We start from the raw sequence: 22,247 nt of genomic DNA, 5'->3' as shown, positions 1-22,247 counted from the left end.
TCGCAGAGTCGTCTGAGCCTCTGGTTTAGACCCTCCACACGGCTCCAAACCAGAGGACCGCGATCGACTCTGGGCACTATGCTGCAGATATTAAGCTCAGCTTGCACTCCGCGTGCGATGCTGGTTGTCTTCACCAAATCAGCCAGTCGCCGGAAGGAACCAAGGATGGCCTCAGAACCCAAGCGGCAGGCGTCATTCGTTCCGACATGTGCTACTATCTGCAGCCGGTCACACCCAGTGCGTTCAATAGCTGCCGGAAGGGCCTCCTCCACATTACGGACGAGACCCCCCGGCAAGCACACCGAGTGCACACTGGCATTCTTCCCCGACCTACCCGCTATTTTCCTAAGGGGCTCCATAACCCGCCTAACGTTGGAGCTCCCTATAACTAATAGGCCCGCCCTCTGTGACTGTCGGGACCTTGCCGGAGAATCGGCCACTGGCCCAACAGGCGAGGCATCCTGTGGTGGCTCGGAAACGATGTCATCACCACTTGGAAGTACCCCGTACCTGTTGGAAAGGGGTAAGGCAGCTGCCACGCGGCCAGATCCCACCTTCGCCTTTCGGCCAGGCACGCGCGAGCCCACCACTGTCCGCCATTCACCCTGGAGTGATGGCTGACCGGTAAGATGCTCACTGCCGGAAGACGCAGCGACATCAGGGGTTCCATGCGATTCCAAGGCCACCGAAGTAGGCATAGGTCTCACCACAGTTGCCCCAACGCCACTACGAGCCGACGCCTGCGCCTCGAGCTCGATGAGCCTAACAGACAAAGCCTCCACCTGCCCCCGAAGAGTGGCCAATTCTCCTTGCGTCCGCTCACAACAACCACAGTCCCTGCACATGACTGTTTACCCTACAAGCGAACGGTGTACTCGCCTTATTAGCAGCAGGAAATCGAAGTGCTCTCTCACCGACGGTCTAACCGACACTGAGCTGTTCTAACCAAACAAACAAAAGCCTGTACGATACGAGGGTCGATAGCAACGGCGATACTGTACACTACACTGTTATTAAAATAAAAGGTTGTGTCTAGTAGGCACTCAAACACGCAAGAAATTACAAAAATAAAATAGTAACTACCCAGATAACTGAAAATAAGTTGTACCTGTTTGAAGCTCGTAAAAATGTGTAACAAGCGAACGGTGTACTCGCCTTATTAGCAGCAGGAAATCGAAGTGCTCTCTCACTGACGGTCTAACCGACACTGTTTCCGTATGATTGATCATTCTGGTAAGAATTTCTGTTATTATACTTGTCTGTGTAATTTCTGTTAGAACGTCTGTTATTGTCATAAGGCTGGTATCTATTTTCCTGTCTGTTTCGTCTGTCATTTTAAAAATTACCGTTATAACTTCCGTTCCGATCATTATCCCTTTTCTCTGAAAATCTATCGTGATTACCGTTACTGAAAAAATTGCAAGAAATTCTGTCGTCGTTGTCATACTCAAGTTCTTGTAGCAAAGTCTTAGAAGTTTCAATGTCGTCTTCACATCTTCCGGCTATAGCAATGTGTCTTATCGATTGTGGCAGCTTAGTTAAACAAATGCGAATTAATTCAGTCGGGCTATAAGGGTTGGAAAGGAATTGATTCTTTCGAATCATATCTTCAAAGTATTCCGCCGGCGTGCGGAACTCAGACTCTTTAAAATTACGCTGCATAATTAGATTATATTTGACTCTGTCTTGCGTGTTTTCGGACGAATATGCCGATAGAAGCGCATGATAAAAATAATTTAAATTATTACAATCTCTAATAAGTGCGCGCAAGAGCGTCGCCGGTTCGTTTTTCATCAATATCCTGAAAACTGTCACTTTTGGGTAAAATAGTCATATCCAGTTAATCTTTACTGACTCCTTTTCTATATAGATTCATAGTTGAAGAGTTGTTTTGATAGATACAAAGAATAGTAAAAGTGGAGGCAGCAGTGCAGAAAACTAAAAGGGAAACAGCACTACTACAGCTCGGGGCCCTGTGCACGCTACGGCACATATTCACTTAGTGTAGTGAATCCCCTGAGGACTTAAATAGCCACACATTAATTCCAGTTTGTGACTTAGTGGCCAATTTGGCGGACGTGCGTGCATAAATTGATCTAACCATTAACATGGATGTATGTCATTATTAGAATTGCGAAAGATCTTAAATATCCGAACAGTTAAAAAGTGTTTATAGTCAAAGTTTTCACCTCGTGGCGACAAAGACCTACCGCATCTGTCCCAGTCCGAATGTCGATTATTGTCAAGTTCGCGCGCCTGGCGCTCTCTTGTTGCATCTTGTAAATGAAATAAATTATTTTCTTCAAAACCCGCTGCTATAGTTGATTCTAAATTTCTTCTACTGTGTTTTCCTACGATTTCGCTTTCAATTTGTTTAACTTGCTTTCGTAACGCCTGAAATTCCCTTTTAACGCGTTCATTAAATTTTTCTGAAAATGGCAATGGAGCTGTACCATCTGAATCTCTGTCTCCATTTAAACTAAGACTTGTCAATTTATCTGAAATCTCCTCAACTCTTTCCGATAAGTCACCTATTTGTTCTTTCTGTTTATTTACGTCTTCCGTAAGGGTTGCGACTCGGGTTTCAGTATTGACACATTCTGTAGTTAACTGTTCATATTGTTGTGTTAGGTTATTTGTAGTTAACTGTTCATATTGTTGTGTTAGGTTATTTACTCTGTCATTTGGTACGGATTCCTCGATTCTTTCAAATATTTTTTCCTTATCGTGTGCACATTGAAAATTTAACTCTAAAATTTTTGTACTATAACGCGATCTCTTTCTTCATGTTCTCTATCCTGTTCCTTTTGTCTAATTTCTATTGAAATTAATCTATTATTGTGAGCATTCAAAATCGGTTGTACTTCTTCTCTAATTTCTTTCTTTAATTCATCTTTCATGTTTTTGAAACATGTCCCTATTCGTGAGTCTAGCTGTGTTTCCATTGTTCCCATATCAGTTTTAATTGTTCCTATTTCTGAGTCTAACTGTGTTGCCATTGTTCCCATATAAGTTTTAATTGTTCCTATTTGTGATCCTAAATTTAATATTGCACTCATCAACTGCTCCATATTAACTGGCTCGAAATTCTTTTCGCCCCTAACATTTCCCGTAAAACTAACTTCCTTCGTCATAACTGTAAAGCTATCTGTGTTCGATACTGTTCCAGAATCTTCTGTCGTTAATCTCGTATTCTGAAAATTATTGATTGTGAAAAATTTTGAACTGGTTCCGGACCATTTTCGTAGCTTATGAAATTGTTTTCTACTTCATTATTCATCATACTGTTCTCCTGTGTTCGCGAGTTCGCCATGTTAACAATTACGTCATTCTGACTAGTATCATTTTTATCTTTTTCATCGATCGCGTAATCATTTACAAATCATACAAAACACGTCCCTATACGGAAATTACACACAATGTAACACTTTATCACCAACAATACCATCCACACGAAATGCTTCCCGACAAACACGATTAACGAACAATTAAAACCTTCACATTTGCACAAAATTGTCAAACCCGTATACGACTCATCAAAAATTAAATTCTACAAAAATACCATCAGAAGAATGACAAGACGACTAGAAATGTTCAGTTACAAAATTTATACGTGCAATATGGACTACAATTAATAAACTACAAATTACTACAACTCTAGTACCTTCCGCCACGGAAGTCGAACACGCGGCAGAACAAATGGACGTGGTCAGCCCATAGAGGGCTCCGCCTCCGCGGCGGCTATTCCGCAGCGAGGGCGCCACAGCTAAGCCACGTGCAGACAGCGGCAAATAGCCGCTCCCTCCGGTTTCGTATATAGGGACCCGCTGTGCCCTAGTCCAGTTGCACCCCTCTACCATCCTCCACACCTAGAAAATCCTTAATCCGTCCCATCCTCTGTTATGCCAGTCCTGCCTGGATATCTGCCCCCCCCCCCCCCCAAATTCTATCAGTCCCTCCAGATCCTTGAGAGTCATGCACTCCGCCTCGCCTTCCGTAAACGCCTCCCGTCCCCCACGCGGATCCTCTATGATCTCATTTCTTTCCCCTGTCTGCTCCTATTCCTCTAACATATCCACATCCTCTACACCTCCCGCCGTCTTGAACCCCCTCACCCTCTGGTTGCTCCTCTCCTCTCCGATCCCTGCCCCTGCCACGCCTTCACCATTGTGTCCCCCCTACCCTCCATCTCTACACCCTACATCTCCTTTCCCAAGGTGGCTTCCATCAACGCCCCTCCCGGATGATGCTCTCTCTCCCTCCATTTATCCCTCGTATCAACTCTGATCCTCACTCCCCCTCCTTTCCTCTGTCATTTCCCTGGGCTCCCTCTTCCCCCCTTCCGTCCTGTTTTCTCCCCACTAAACCTCTCCCTACCTCCCTTGTCCCCCCCCCCCCCCGAGTACTTTTCTATTCCCCACCTCTGCCTACCCTACTCCCTGTCGCGTCTGCCCAGCGCCCACCACCCCTCTTATGGGTCCTCATACTCCATCAGCTCCTTTCCCGGCTCCCCCCCTTTTTTTTATTTTCCCATCATCTGTCCAGTTTCCCCTCACCTGCTCTCGGCTGTGGTCTGTCACATTTGACAACTTTTTAGTGCAGTGTTCCAGTGACTGTTCAGTGTTGTTCGTCTTTATCGTGTTGCGAACAGAAACCATGCTGTCGCTGGGTGTGAATTTTATGTCTTTTGGGAACAGAAACCAGACTGTCGCCGTGTTTTTTTTAAATTGTCTATTGTTTTACCTGTCTGCTTTGTATGTATTTTCTTAGCGTCATCATCCCTCTTTTCTTTGTTTTAAGTTCCACGATTTCTTTTCGCCATGTTACTCTTTAAGTCTCCGACTTTATCGCCTGTTTTTATTATTTATTCTCTTCATCTTTCTAACAAAGTCTGTAGGCTGAAGAGCGGCGTAGTAAGCTGCTGCCAGCCCGCCCCCTTCGGGGGGAATTGAAATTCAATAAAGGAAAAAAAAACCTAGTCCAGCAGTCTGGTACTCGCTCTGGATTTCGTTTCTATCTCGGCGGTACTGCGTTATGGTCGTTGCTCGTTGTTGACATTTGCCTGGCTCTGGTTCCGAGTGGATTTACGTTTGGTGTTTGGTGTTGTGGTTTCCACAAGCCTCCGTTGTTTATCTCTTCCTTGTTGTGTCGCTCATAGTCGGTCGTGGTCGGTTGTTGTTAGTTGTCGTTGGTCTATCGTCCGACTCATCCTGTGTTTACCCGGTGGTGCGTGCTCCACCGCTGACGGCTTCCCCGCCTGGCGGCTCCGATCCGCGGGCCAAGGCGTTCCCACTGTTGGTTGTGGTTACTACAACAACAAAACTACTGTCCGCTATTTTTACTATCAAAAGAATTCCAAGGGACGATCCGAAGCAGCGGTAGCCACGTGCATGGGGGCTTAATTAAAAAGAAAAGATTAATGCAATAATTTTAGTAGCTGTGTGTCCGGTTAAGAAGTCTCGTCACCGGTTGGCCCTGAGTAGTATTAGCACGCAATCTGATTGCACAAATTAAAAATAAAGAATGACAAGAAGTCTCCATTAACAACTGATTAATTAAGTCCCCTGCAACTACAAAAACTACGAAATAACGAAGCGCAAGTGTAACTGTTCTGTGTGTGGTAGTGTGACTGAACGTACAGTCGTGGACAAAACGAGCGAGACCCCTCGCCTTTTCGTTATGCTGATCCGCACGGCTTTAAAGTCTGCTACACAGCATAACAGGCAAGGCGACGAAGTGCTACCAACATACTATGCGCAGGCGTGAAATTGACAAACTATCTGAACTTTTTTAGACTGTATTCCATAATTTCTAAGACTATATTAATGCTGATTAGTGTGTTAAATACAACACGTAAACATAAGACAGAACTGAAAGAAGAAACGCTAATTTGTATGAAACGGACGAATAAAAATGAATTTCAGCTTATCCAGATAACAGACAAAGAACCCCAGACCGTTACGAATTAGCAAAATATTATCCGCATTCGCCCGCGAAACGGTCTGTGTCAACGTTCAGACCAGTCATACTGGATTACCATTGCTGACCTACCATGAAAGTGTGCAAATTTAGCAATGCGTGAAGATTCATAACGAAATTCACTTAAACATCATTCAGTGCCACACTTAAGTCAATTCCATTATTGACAGAAGCGGAAAAAGGAGGCAGTATCATGTATTAAATTCTACAAGAGTGTCATATTGACATCCACAGAGCGCCAGTACAGAATAAAGGTAGCGATAAATCGTATTGGGTGCGCGAGAATTTCTTAAAATTGCTTTACTGATATTCTACCTGCCTCCATAGAGATTAGAACCGAAAACAAACCAGACCTTCCTTTCACTATGCTAGCAGACAACCTAGGCAAACAGCCCTCTATTATTACCCCAGACATGAACAAGCCGGCAATTTCGCAATAAAAATCTGCAGTTTCTGTTGCATAGAGCTTTCTGGACTCAAAAACATGAATTTTCTTCCTTTATGTCACCACTTATGCGACAATCATTCGGGATGATTATCGAAATAACAAATTACTGTTATTAGAGAGTAAATTTTGTAGGATAATTCTGCACCACCCCAGGACATAAACGGCTACATAGCTGCCAAACGTATTCTGCATTGTTTCGAATTCTCCACTAGACTCGCCACAGCCAGAAAACGTTCATTAGCAGAAGTGTTTCTTAAGCTAGCTAGCAATGAGAATGTTCGTACTTCTAAAACGCGGTGGCATTAATACTGGGATGTAAATTACCACGTGTATAGGCAAATACATTCTATTTGCATTCCTGTAAACGTGATTTGGATCGAAAACGTAGCTACGACTAATATGCTTATGTATCGACAGCAACTAGAACATTTCGAATAAAGAGTAGCGGGTGTTATTTATGCGGCCCTCATCTTCAGTGTTTTCGTTGTTAGGATTTCGTCACCTAAACCGGTAAAAACGGAACCCTACTAGTCTCACTTTCTTGACCGTCTATCGGTCTACCCAACCCTTAAAACCCGTTTACCTCCAGAACGGGTGGACATAATAAGCGGAAATGTATCGCACTTCTTGCTGTAACCGGTCCCTTGCTGGTGTAAAAAAGTGAGCTTCTATGTCAACGCAATCAAAAGATACGACGGTTTATGTAAAGAAAATTTACGCGAAAGGTCAAAAAATGGCTTCAAGAACTATGCGACCTAACTGCTTAGGTCATCAGCCCCTAGACCTAGAACTACTTAAACCTAGCTAGCCTAAGGGCATCACAGACATCTATGCCCGAGGTAGAATTCCAACCTGCGACTGAAGCAGCCGTGCGGTTCGTCACTGAAGCGCCTGGAACCGCTCGGCCACCGCAACGCGGCGAAACCCTACTCACCTCATGTATAATGATAATATATACTGTCTAGTGAGGATAAACTGTATTCTCCAGCAACTCAGATCGTTTGATCACGGAACTTTTACGAAGCTACATTCAAACTTTGTCGAAGTCGTCTGCAATATCCATTACAAACACCCTAGGAACTTCGTATGCGATATCCACTTCTGAATACGCTGGCAGATAATGCAGTACTATAACAAGTAGGTGGGAACTTATTGTTATTGGTCCATGCATGACACTTTATTTCAATATCACTTTAACGCGCCTAGGTGTTCGTATATGGCTGAAATTAATGAACAAAAAGTAAATAAACAGTAAACAACTTCGATGTTCAGATCAAGTGAAAGTCACATGTCGTAATTACAACATAATTTCGTTGTTACATCTACATGACTACATCAACAGGATTTCTTTGCAATCCGGACTTACGTGCCTGGCAGAAGGTTCGGATTATTTCTCTACCGTCCCACTCATTAACAGTGTGCGGGAAAAGGGACTACTTAAATCTTTTCTTGCGAGCCTTGAATTACATTATTACTATGGTTTCTTCTTGTGTAAGTACCCTAGGAAATAATGTTTTGGCATTCAGAACATATGGTGGTGATTGAAATTTCGTGAAAAGATCTCGTGGCAACGAAAAACGCATATGTTTTCATGAATGTTACCCCAACTCGATTATCAAATCTGGGATCCTCTCTCCCCTATTTCGTGACATTACAAAGCGTGCTACCGTTCCTTGGACGTTTTTGCGTGCACAGTCAATCACGTCTGTCAAGGATATTATAGCAGTGGACGGACAAACGTAGTGTAGGCAGTGTTTTCAGTTGGCCTGTTGCGTATTCTTAGTGTGCGGCCAATAAAACGCAGTCATTCGTTTGCCTTCCCCACAAAAGTATGTTTTCGATCTTTCCAGTTTAAGTTTTACTGGGTACTGAGATGAACTGACAGTGCTTCGACTTGTGTTTTGTCATGTAACCGAAAGTTAATTATTGTTATTGGACGCAGCTTTCGTGTTTAATGTATTCCTCAGTCAACAACAGTAGACTCCTCGTACACCACACATAACTGTTTCAAAGTATTAAATTGTTACTGATCTTACCATGTTGCAGTGGTCATCTTAACTTGCCGTTTTGAAAAAAAGGAAAATATTTTAGCGAAATGTAGCAACTAAGAAGCGGAGTATCCAAACAAACAAACGTTTCCGGTTTAAGTAGTTGCAGTAGGTCTACTACACAGTAACGTAAATTAGGAGCAAAGTCCATAAGTAGATCCTCATCAGGAAAACCAGCCCTCATAATGCAAAGTGCAACTACAACAAAGAAAGTTTCCAAACATGTCAATGAGTAGTCGAGGAAAGTGGACGCATTCTGTCTACTGAATCCCAACGCACGCAATTTACGAGGGGGCACGCCAAGTGTCAGACCCCGATCTTGCTTTTAACTACGCTCATTGAAAGAGGGGACAAAATAAGCTTAAACTCTACCGCTTCTGAGAAAACGACGGTCAAAGTGTTCAATGCGTTGTTGCTATAGTGTAGATACCGCTTAGCGGTTAAGGATTCAACTGAAGCGGTGGCTCTGCGGCTACCATAGCGACTTCGGAACATTGCGCTGCGAGTTCGAAACCCGGTTTTTCCTTTTTTCCCCCCTCACTCTCTGAATTATCTACGAATGTTTATTCCAATTTATGATGAAACACTGTTGTCGTTATTCGTCAGTTAATTTACTGTGTAAAGAAATAAGTTAAAAAGGGAACACACAGTGAGTAGTGGGGCGATCACTCTGTTGTAGAAATAATTCAGAAGCCAAGATCGCTTAAATACTGTCTACTGGATAACCGGTTTCAACACACTAAAGGTGCCATTATCGGATCTAAATGTAGATTAACATTGATAAACCATTTGGATATAACGATACATGAGGCAGACGAGATGATTTTATATCAGCTTGTCTCATTCGTTTATTATTTTTTTAATTCATTAATTACACATAAGTTAATTGTCGAGTAATGACAACATTATTTCAACATAAATTAGAAAAAAAACATTCGAAGATAATTCTGATAGAGAGGCAGGAAAATAAAATAATTAAAAAACCCAATATGGTCTCGAACACGGGAATCAATGCTAAGAAGGAACGACGGTAGCCACTGAGCCACCGCTTCAATTGCGTTCTCGGCTGCAGAATGTATCTACACTAGAGCAACAGCGCGTTGATAACTTTGGCCGTCGTTTTCTCGGAAACGGTCGAGTGTCTGCAGATAAGCCGAAACACAAGTTCGCTTATTTTGTCCTCTCCTTCACTGACAAGGGGAGGCCGCCAATTGTGAAATTCAGATTCGATTCATACTGCGCATAATAAAAGCTCATGGCCAGAGGTGTAATGTGGCAAAGCACCAAGATGCACTTCTCAGCCGTTGTCGAGAAAATCGACAGTTAGAAGAAACCGCTGCGGTGAAATACTCTCTACGATTCATAATTTTCTACAGCGTCGTGGCGCAGCGGTAAGCGCTCGAGTTCGTAATCCGAAGGTCGGCGGATCGAATCTCGCTCCATGCAACTTTTTTTTTTTTAGTATTTGTTTTTTGTAATTCAAATGTGTGTATAAACACACACACACACACACACACACACACACACACACACACACACACACACATATATATATATATATATATATATATATATATATATATATATATATATAATTCCCGGCAACAGGTTGCAACAATTATGCATATAATAAGTTGTTGAAAGTCGTTTGTCGTGGAAAAACTGGCGACTTCGAACATCATTATGTTTTCCGCAAACAAATTTGTATTTCACAAATGGTATTAATTGTCTTCATAATGTTAACCACGTATAGTTAGCGGAAGACGTAGAAACGATATTCCGAAACGAATACGTATAGCGTAAGTCAAACGTTCGAATTAGAATAGAAACCCCACGAACACAAATTTGCTGTGGCAGGTATGAAATATAAACTCCGTTAATCGCTCGTTACACTTGAAGGACAGATGTTGAATGGGCCGAAACGAGCCGCCGCATAACAGCGTAGTTGCCTGCTAACTTCGAAAGAAGGTAGATGCGGTCCCTAGCACAACTTATAACACCGTCGAAAATCAGTGCGGACGTGAGAGCTTTGGTACACCCTGTTAAACAAACGGTAAAATGGAGGCGGTACAATTGGAGAGCGATCCGCCTTCACCAACATGCATAAGCAATTCATTAATAGTTTATATATATATATATATATATATATATATATATATATATATATATATATATATTTGAATTACAAAAAAATAATAATAATAAAAAAATGTTGCATGGCGTGAGATTCGATCCGGCGACCTTCGGATTACGAACTCGAGCGCTTACCGCTGCGCCACGACGCTGTAGAAAATTATTAATCGTAGAGAGTATTTCACCGCAACGGTTTCTTCCAACTGTCGATTTTCTCGACAACAGCTGAGAAGTGCATCTTGGTGCTTTGCCACATTACACCTCTGGCCATGAGCTTTTATTATGCGCAGTATGAATCGAATCTGAATTTCACATTTGGCGGCCTCCCCTTCTGAGCAAAGTTTCGGGACAATCAGCCTATGACACTTGGCGAGTTCCCCTCGCTCGTCGAGTCGCTTCTTACGCCCGGCGAGAATTATGTATGCCTCCGAGTAAACTGCGCCACCTGGAAACACGGCGAGCGGGGATAAACACGTTTTCCTTCTTATAAGGCAACCCTCTACAGATAAAATTCATGAAGTGTTCTTCAGGTTGCCTCAGATATTTCAGAAATGTTTCTTGCGTCAGGCCTGCCGCATATGCAAAACGTAAACATTTCATTTCATGTAATATTTATCAGGATAAGACATGACAAGAGTGGACCAGTCCCTTCTGAGAAAAATTAGAGATTTTCAGTTGCTCCACTATATAATGACACGGGTATGGGCTTGCGATCTCTCTTTTATGCCATCGATTTCCGTGTTACACATACTTGGCCACTGCGTTGTGGCTGCCATCGTGGAGGAGGCAGTCTGTTTCCTGCCAGCGCTGTTTCCGCAGCCAATATTAACCGCGACGAATCATTCAGTCAACGCTAAATGGCCCATCTGGCTGAGGCAGACAAGGGCGCTATAATAGAACTCCATGCAGAGGGATCTTCAAATGCCGACATAGCAAGAACTATGGGTCTTCACAAGTCGACGGTAGCCAGGTGGATCAGACGAAAGGAAGAGAGTGGTAACTTGAATGGGAGGCCTCATGGCCGTCGCCGCAAAACAACAGCAGCTCAGGATCAGCAGATACGCCGTTTCAGTGAGAACCACCCATTTGTCAACGCACGACAAATTCAGCAAACTTTGGGTCTCAATGTTAGCAGTAAGACCGTCACTCCTCGTGTAAGGGAAGGTGGACTGAGAGCAAGAAGCGCTGCTGTGAAAGAGACATTGACTGTTTCCCAAAGAGAAGCTTGCCTTGCTTTTGCTACTGTAAATGGCGACAAACCTCTCCAGTTTTGGAGGCGAGTGATTTTCACGCACCAAAAAGTTTTCTCTACGGCATCATCCGGAAAAGTACTAGTTTACCGGCCTAAATGTGCTAGGTATAATCGAAAATATATTTACAGTTGCCGAAGGAGTGGCAGGTTGTCGGTGCCGGCCGGTGTGGCCGTGCGGTTCGAGGCGCTTCAGTCTGGAACCGCGTGACCGCTACGGTCGCAGGTTCGAATCCTGCCTCGCGCATGGATGTGTGTGATGTCCTTAGGTTAGTTAGGTTTAAGTAGTTCTACGTTCTAGGGGACTGATGACCACAGATGTTAAGTCCCACAGTGCTCAGAGCCATTTGTAGTCGGTAACGGTATGGGCGTGGATATCGGCCGAAGGGTGTGGGCTCCTGTGGGAAGTGGAAGGAAGATTTGATGCGCGCAATTACATATCAATTCTGGAGAACGTGATGTTGCCTGCTGTGGCAGCAAGATTTGGCGATGATCAGATCATGTTCCAACAAGATCGCTCGTCTATTCATATGGCACGTGTGGTTAAGAGGCGGGTCGACGACCATAGTAATATTACTGTAACGGAATGGCCACCTAAAGGAGCTGACACGAATCCCATTGAGAATATCTGGGCAGAAATGGTCAGAGTAATACGAGAAAAGGGCAGTCACCGTCGACTCGCCGACAGCTTTCTGATGTGATTCATGACGCTTGGAATGAGTTACTTGAATCTCCTAGTTATGTGGCTCGAGTTGTGGGCTCAATGCCCAACAGACTTCGAGCTGTTGTGGAAGCCAAAGGAGGCTTCACCAATCAGCTGTTTCAAGCTTTGTTTCTTTCTTCTTCGTCTTTTTTTTTTTTTACTTACAGAGGTATATTTTATATAATTTCAAGGAAACGCAGTAAATGGAATGTGGACTGATTTTTGAGGCTTCATTTTGTGACGGCTAAACAGTGCTGCATCATGGGACCCGCTATTTGTCCACATGTGGCTGAACATCAGAGGTGTAAAAAATTTTGAGGTGCCGAAGTTCTCTGGAAGAATAACGTCTTTTAGACAAGGAGATGTTTTTTAGTTCATTTCATTTTAACCATTCACACTATGATTTGACATTCTAATCTTTGATTTCATTTTATTATTATGTATCTTTTCTCCAGTGAAAGTCAACGGTAGTAAGTTTCAAGATATGAAGAATAACTGGAAGTTTCTAATTTGTGGAAAGCGTATTTAACAGTTAATATTTTCGACAAATCTGTAGTTATAGGACATATTAAGAAGCGAGTCAAAAATGGCATTGTGGAATGATCAGGATGGTCTCTAAAGGGTAACGACGATAAAATAGCAAATATGAAACTATGGGTAACAACTATTGTTGATGGTGAGGAGCCATAATCGATATGTCACTTTTCCGTAATTGTATTTCAGAAGTTTATCGTCAATCCTAGGACTGACACCGATACTCTGTTTTACGTAAAGAATACAACCTTCAAAATTTATTTAGCAGCGCAGAATATTAAATCACAGTTTATAGATCAGGAACCTAATCCAACTGCCTTTAATTTTATTTTCACGGATGACACTGAGACAGTAAATAACAAGAGAAATAAGAAAACTCTCAGAATCAATATAGAGAATTCAAGTATCATGTGAATTCAAAAGTTTGCTATAATAGCGATTAATTGCTTTTTACAGACCCCTTCATGCCTACGTTTTCCGTCAGACAGACAATGTTTGAAACTAGGACTAACGAGGTAAACAATTTTTCCACAAATTGTCAAATTGGAAGTCGGAGAGCCAGTTACATAAATTACGATGACAACAAACGTTTTTCAAGTAAACTGATTACAGGAGGCATCCAACGCATTTATTGTGAGTTACATGCACAGTATGTAAACTGGCAACGCCACCAACACACAATACCACTAACAAGGGAACATCCCCATCGCACCGCCCTCAGATTTAGTTATAAGTTGATACAGGGGATAGGCCTTGAAAAACTGAACACAGATCAATCGAGAAAACAGGAAGAAGTTGTGTGGAAGTATGAAAAAAATAAGCAAAATATACAAACTGAGTAGTCCATGCGCAAGATAGGCAACATCAAGGATAGGGTGAGCTCAGGAGCGCCGTGATCCCGTGGTTAGCGCACGCAGCTGCGGAACGAGAGGTCCTTCCGTCAAATTTTCCCAGGAGTGAAAAGTTTAATTTTTATTTTCAGACAATTATTATCTGTCCGTCCGTCCGTCCGATGCGAGGTAACCGCGCCGTAGTATGATGACGCTACACCTAAAAAACATCGAAAGACATGACGTCAGTCGACTATAGCGCACGGAAGAGAGAGTATTCCTGCTAATGAGGCTCCCTGGCTGGCAGTTAACTGTTCGCTACTTTGGACGAGAGTGCATTAAATACGTGCGATGCATTGCGTGGGCAATATGAATCCAGCAAATATAGCTCGTGACTCCAATAACAATGTCAATGAATATTTTCCGAACTGTAAGGCATCGGAAAGTTCCTTAAGGGATCGAACGATTGTCGAACATTTGTATGATTATTTCCTACATTTGTTGAATAACAGTACGTGTGGTGATGATTGTCTGAAAATAAAAAAAATCAAACAACTAACCCGAGGGAAGACTTAAACCAACGACCTCTCGTTCTGCAGCTCCTCACGCTAACCACGCGACCACTGCGCTCCCGTGCTCAAGCTATCCTTGATGTTGCTTATCATGCACACGGACTACTCAGTTTGTTTGGTTTGAATATTTTTTTCATAGGTCCACACAACTTATTCCTATTTTTCGAATGATCTGTGTTCAGTTTTCAAGGCCTATCCACTGTGTCAACTTATAACTAAATCTGAGGAGGGTGCGATGGGGAGGTTCCCTTGTTAGCTATGAAACAACTGTAGCAAAACGGAGCATCCTCGTTATCCATGTGATGGATAAGACGACTAATTCGCAACATAAATGTCAATGTAAGCATCAGTTTCTGTTGGAACGTGCTTCCCGGACCAAATAACATACATTTCCTACGTCTTCAATGCGAATCATGTAGCAAATGTAATTTAAAGGACATAAAAATATCGAGTGAATTTACTAAAATAATTATGAACCACTTGAATTTGCATTCAACAGGCAATGTTCAGAAGTCTGGTGTAGGAGTACTGCATGCTCTAATTCGAAACAACAAAAATCAACAGAGTAACTATTATTGAACGTCATCAGGTCACTCATCGAGCATTCCTATGCAGTACTGTTACTGGTGACGTGTTATGATGCCTTTATCGTTAACTTCCTAAGAAGAAATGAAAGGCTGAGCCCCACCAAAAGACGTAAACTCGAGGAAAGAGTTGCGTGAACATATTATTTTACATCTGATAAATCCAAAAGTGTGTTTTGGGCTACGAATTCTGCCCCCAGGGTGTGTGCAACACAGCTGGAATTTGTTGCCAACAACTGAGTCACCTTTCGGTCACAGTGTAAGAAAATCGAGCAACAAAACTACATCACCTGTGCTACTGCATGATAACGCACTATGTTGATTTGAGAAACAAAACTATCCAGGAGATTGATAGGAAAGTCGTCTCTCAGGCACATTTGTATTGATAGGGAAGTCCTCTCTCAAGCACTTGTCCCTCTCGTCATATATTTGTAAAATTTTACCTTTCCCACTCTAGATCGATCAACCGTCAAGGCAATTCATTTCTAGACGAAAATACTTTTAAAACTACTCTGGTTTATTGACATCGTTAGAACAAGTAGGTTTCTACAGGCGTAGAATTTGTAAACAACTTTAGCATTGTCATATCGTTTTAGATATCGTGAAAGAAAATTCTGCTGCTAATTAATTTCTCTTTGATAATTACTGTTGCGTTTAGTAAACTAATGGAAAATGCAATTAAAATATTCACTGTACTAATACAAACTAAAGTCAGCTTAATACAGAAACATCACGACGGCAGTCTATCTTAATAAAGCATTAAGTTTCTGTGAGACAATTGGGCTTATTTTAACACGAATTAGTAGGATATTACAGACTTTACACTTAGAAAAGATCTGTATTTATTTCATTTCCTGTACCATTCGTAAGTGTTATGAAAATGGGGCTTTTCATAGATAAAATTATGTATTCACAACAACAAAAAAATGTCGGCAGAAAACAAAAGTGGCATTATGAATCTGGCAGTACCGTAAGGTTTTCACTCTGACACTAAGAGTTACTGAAAGTAGCAAGAAGAATTTTGCTCGAGCGTTGTCTTACGATTCCCTTATTAAGTTTTTATCTGCCTGCTTGTAGCTGTGCTACAAAAGAATTAAAAATCTGGCTTTCAGCAAGTCTCGAAAGGCGAACAAAAGCAGCTTGCACCTGGTTACTAAGCATGTTACCTGGGGACTGGTTTTTTCTTAAAGCGGGAAGACATCCTTTTGTGGTTCAATTGGCAAATGTCAGTCAGACGTGTGACGTTAGTCTAAGCGTTTCGTTGTGTTGAATTTGTACCAATGATTTTTCTACACGTTTTTTCTGTCCCAAATAGAGTTGAAGTCTCCCATTAGTATTTTCACGTCATCTTGGTGAATTTTGCTCATGGTATTTTCGAGTGTGTTCCAGAATTTTTCAACATTGTCGGTGTTTTTCTTATTTTCGATGTTGGTGGGTTCAAATGGTTCAAATGGCTCTGAGCACTATGGGACTTAACTGCTGTGGTCATCAGTCCCCTAGAACTTAGAACTAGTTAAACCTAACTAACCTAAGGACATCGCACACATCCATGCCCGAGGCAGGATGCGAACCTGCGACCGTAGCGGTCGCGCGGTTCCAGACTGTAGCGCCTAGAACCTCTCGAACACTCCGGCCGTCGATGTTGGTGGGGACACGTGCATTGATGAGTGTATATGTTTTACTGGGGCTCTGAATGACCATAGTCATAAGTCGCTTGTTGACGGGCCAGCCGCGGTGGCCGAGCGGTTCTTGGCTCTTCAGTCCGGAACCGCGCGACTGCTACGGTCGCAGGTTCGAATCCAGCCTTGGGCATGAATTTGTGTGATGTCCTTAGATTAGCTAGGTATAAGTAGTTCTAAGTTCTAGGAGACTGATGACCTCCACTGTTAAGTTCCATAGTGCTCAGAGCCATTGGAACCTTTTGATTGTCGATCGGTGTGATTTCTTTGACAGAGTTGATAAATCGGTGTTCGAGAAATGCAATGCCGAAGATTGGTACGCATTTCGTTACCTTTTGTTGTATTCTGCTCTTGAAGATGCAATGGTTTCCCTAATGCACGGTTTCATTGTCAGTTAGTCGTGGTTCTTGAAGTGCAAGGATGAGAATTTTTTGTCGGTCCATTTCTTTTGTGAGATTATTTAGTTTTCGTGTTTGGATCAAGGTATCGATGTTTACTTTTAAATGCATGTTTTTTGCTTGTAGGGAAATTTACCAGAGATCTTCGATATTCTCTGTCGTGCTAACCTGGACTCCCCAGAATCCGAAAATCCAACTGCCGCCTGTCGACAGCCGGGTTGTGTACCACCTGGGATAAAGTTGACTTTGCTTGCATAGTTTACGTTTGCTTGTGTTTCATTGGTTGTGCTTGGGTGATACCAGGACCGGACAGGACCAGAGGGTGTTGAAGCCTTTGAAAGCAAATATTTTCAGCCAAGCTCATTGAGCTAACACGGTGACCAGAGTAACGGTGATTTTCACTCAGACGTGTCTGGATTTTGCGTTCAACGGATTGAGTAGCCGTTCAGGATTGTGTTAGTATTTGGTTCACCCCTAGTATTTGATTTCCTCGGTACCACCCATATGGGGGAGGGTTTCCACTATCCGCCACACGCGATTATTATTATTATTATTATTATTATTATTATTATTGTCATTATATCTCAGCAAATCCCATATGGTGTATCTTCCCACCACTGAAATAGATGTGTATTGTTCGATTCAGTATTTCCATCACATAAATGTGGTTTATAATTACGTTACATTGCTACTAGTAGACATATTTCTCACTTTTTCTTAGACAGTTGCTACCTGTTACTCCATCATAGGAATTTATGTGCGAAGCATTGTTGAAATACAGACGTTCAAATTATCCGATTTCTGTAATTTCATTTCGATACCAGATCGTTCTAATCGGATTCAGCCAGGTAGTCTTAATGTGGATATCCGACCACGACTGTCATCATATGATAGACTGTGTAAACCACATTCTTTATCGGACTGTTGAATATAGATCACTTATCTATGACAGGACCTGAATTCTTAAACACTGTGGAAAATAATAATCCGATGTGCTTATTACAAATACGTTATTCCAATATAAATATGTGAACTAACGAGATAACAGTTTATTTACAGGAGCAGAACTAATGTTCAAATGTTCAAATGTGTGTGAAATCGTATGGGACTTAACTGCTAAGGTCATCAGTACCTAAGCTTACACACTACTTAACCTAAATCATCCTAAGGACAAACACACACACCCATGCCCGAGGGAGGACTCGAACCTCCGCCGGGATCAGCCACGCAGCTCATGACTGCAGCGCCCCTGACCGCTCGGCTAATCCCGCGCGGCTACTAAAAGTATACTCGTCCACAAAACCCATGTGGACAATTATCTGATAATCGGTCAAGCTTTGCTTTGTCGCAGCTCTTTAGGACAAAAGAATGGACAGCTCCCTGCTTTTTCCGTTTCCGATAGCGCCTACGATAAGAATCTGGTGTCATATTATGTTTCAGAGCCGTAAACTGTTTATTTTTTCACCTCATACTAAAACAAAAGCTATGATATGAGACGAGGAAATGACTAATATGCTTCTCAGGAACTTAAGTTTTTCGCGTTAATTTTCTCACTTCATTCTAAAACAAGGACGTTAATATGAGAAGAGGAAATGAAATATACGCTTCCAAGACATATTATTTCCTTGTGTGCTACTACTGCATACATGAAAGCCCTGCAGTTAATTTTTGTATGTTGGATAAATTTTGATATCACCTCACATTCCTTTGTGAGAAGGTTCCTATTTTCTTAGGATTCAAATAGAGTGGACATTTCATCACTGGTTAATATTCTCATGACTAATGACATGATACCCGTTGCAATTGCTCCATGGCACCTGTGAGTAGAGTCTCACGTTGGTTACTATAAGAACACGCAGGCAGTGATATCCGCTCACTGCAGTCAGAGCCAAGGTGATTTCTTTCTGTTTATGGCGAAGCGTCTGCTGCAGTGTCCACGCTCAGCCAACATAAACAAATCGCGGCGGCATTGGGCAGTGCTGATCGCTGCGCTTGTCGCAGGCCTCGACAACAAGAGCGCACTCTCTGCTAACGATACTATGGAGTTAATACATCTTACTTAACGTAATATGCAGGACGTGGGTTAGGTGAAAATTCAGTTTGTAACTACCCATCGCATTAACATACTTACAGTCATATTTGATGCCCGGTTGTCTGTCTGATGTTAATAGTATTGATTCAGATTGTGCATTAACACGAAAACTCACTCACACACACACACACACACACACACACACACACACACACACGCACACGCACACACTCATTGATTCCAGTGAGGGTGACAACTACTGTGTGTTGAACAACACATGCACCAGTCAGTTCCTCAGTTGGCGTCGAGTGGATGAGTTTTTTCAATTACCTTGCATTGCAAGAATTGTATGTAAGAGCCTGAAAGTAAATGGACTTGTATCCTAAAGAGCTGCGACAAAGCAAAGCTTGACCGATTATCAGATAATTGTCCACATGGGTTTTGTGGACGAGTATACTTTTAGTAGCCGCGCGGGATTAGCCGAGCGGTCAGGGGCGCTGCAGTCATGAGCTGCGTGGCTGATCCCGGCGGAGGTTCGAGTCCTCCCTCGGGCATGGGTGTGTGTGTTTGTCCTTAGGATGATTTAGGTTAAGTAGTGTGTAAGCTTAGGTACTGATGACCTTAGCAGTTAAGTCCCATACGATTTCACACACATTTGAACATTTGAACATTAGTTCTGCTCCTGTAAATAAACTGTTATCTCGTTAGTTCACATATTTATATTGGAATAACGTATTTGTAATAAGCACATCGGATTATTATTTTCCACAGTGTTTAAGAATTCAGGTCCTGTCATAGATAAGTGATCTATATTCAACAGTCCGATAAAGAATGTGGTTTACACAGTCTATCATATGATGACAGTCGTGGTCGGATATCCACATTAAGACTACCTGGCTGAATCCGATTAGAACGATCTGGTATCGAAATGAAATTACAGAAATCGGATAATTTGAACGTCTGTATTTCAACAATGCTTCGCACATAAATTCCTATGATGGAGTAACAGGTAGCAACTGTCTAAGAAAAAGTGAGAAATATGTCTACTAGTAGCAATGTAACGTAATTATAAACCACATTTATGTGATGGAAATACTGAATCGAACAATACACATCTATTTCAGTGGTGGGAAGATACACCATATGGGATTTGCTGAGATATAATGACAATAATAATAATAATAATAATAATAATAATAATAATCGCGTGTGGCGGATAGTGGAAACCCTCCCCCATATGGGTGGTACCGAGGAAATCAAATACTAGGGGTGAACCAAATACTAACACAATCCTGAACGGCTACTCAATCCGTTGAACGCAAAATCCAGACACGTCTGAGTGAAAATCACCGTTACTCTGGTCACCGTGTTAGCTCAATGAGCTTGGCTGAAAATATTTGCTTTCAAAGGCTTCAACACCCTCTGGTCCTGTCCGGTCCTGGTATCACCCAAGCACAACCAATGAAACACAAGCAAACGTAAACTATGCAAGCAAAGTCAACTTTATCCCAGGTGGTACACAACCCGGCTGTCGACAGGCGGCAGTTGGATTTTCGGATTCTGGGGAGTCCAGGTTAGCACGACAGAGAATATCGAAGATCTCTGGTAAATTTCCCTACAAGCAAAAAACATGCATTTAAAAGTAAACATCGATACCTTGATCCAAACACGAAAACTAAATAATTTCACAAAAGAAATTGACCGACAAAAAATTCTCATCCTTGCACTTCAAGAACCACGACTAACTGACAATGAAACCGTGTATTAGGGAAACCATTGCATCTTCAAGAGCAGAATACAACAAAAGGTAACGAAAGGCGTACCAATCTTCGGCATTGCATTTCTCGAACACCGATCTATCAACTCTGCCAAAGAATTCACACCGATCGACAATCAAAAGGTTCCAATGGCTCTGAGCACTATGGAACTTAACAGTGGAGGTCATCAGTCTCCTAGAACTTAGAACTACTTATACCTAGCTAATCTAAGGACATCACACAAATTCATGCCCAAGGCTGGATTCGAACCTGCGACCGTAGCAGTCGCGCGGTTCCGGACTGAAGAGCCAAGAACCGCTCGGCCACCGCGGCTGGCCCGTCAACAAGCGACTTATGACTATGGTCATTCAGAGCCCCAGTAAAACATATACACTCATCAATGCACGTGTCCCCACCAACATCGACGGCCGGAGTGTTCGAGAGGTTCTAGGCGCTACAGTCTGGAACCGCGCGACCGCTACGGTCGCAGGTTCGCATCCTGCCTCGGGCATGGATGTGTGCGATGTCCTTAGGTTAGTTAGGTTTAACTAGTTCTAAGTTCTAGGGGACTGATGACCACAGCAGTTAAGTCCCATAGTGCTCAGAGCCATTTGAACCATTTGAACCCACCAACATCGAAAATAAGAAAAACACCGACAATGTTGAAAAATTCTGGAACACACTCGAAAATACCATGAGCAAAATTCACCAAGATGACGTGAAAATACTAATGGGAGACTTCAACTCTATTTGGGACAGAAAAAACGTGTAGAAAAATCATTGGTACAAATTCAACACACCGAAACGCTTAGACTAACGTTACACGTCTGACTGACATTTGCCAATTGAACCACAAAAGGATGTCTTCCCGCTTTAAGAAAAAACCAGTCCCCAGGTAACATGCTTAGTAACCAGGTGCAAGCTGCTTTTGTTCGCCTTTCGAGACTTGCTGAAAGCCAGATTTTTAATTCTTTTGTAGCACAGCTACAAGCAGGCAGATAAAAACTTAATAAGGGAATCGTAAGACAACGCTCGAGCAAAATTCTTCTTGCTACTTTCAGTAACTCTTAGTGTCAGAGTGAAAACCTTACGGTACTGCCAGATTCATAATGCCACTTTTGTTTTCTGCCGACATTTTTTTGTTGTTGTGAATACATAATTTTATCTATGAAAAGCCCCATTTTCATAACACTTACGAATGGTACAGGAAATGAAATAAATACAGATCTTTTCTAAGTGTAAAGTCTGTAATATCCTACTAATTCGTGTTAAAATAAGCCCAATTGTCTCACAGAAACTTA

The sequence above is a fragment of the Schistocerca nitens genome, chromosome 8 (genome assembly GCF_023898315.1).
Source record: "Schistocerca nitens isolate TAMUIC-IGC-003100 chromosome 8, iqSchNite1.1, whole genome shotgun sequence".
Taxonomy (NCBI): Eukaryota; Metazoa; Arthropoda; class Insecta; order Orthoptera; family Acrididae; genus Schistocerca; species Schistocerca nitens.
The sequence above is the reverse complement of the archived record's forward strand: the minus strand, read 5'-3'. Positions refer to the sequence as shown.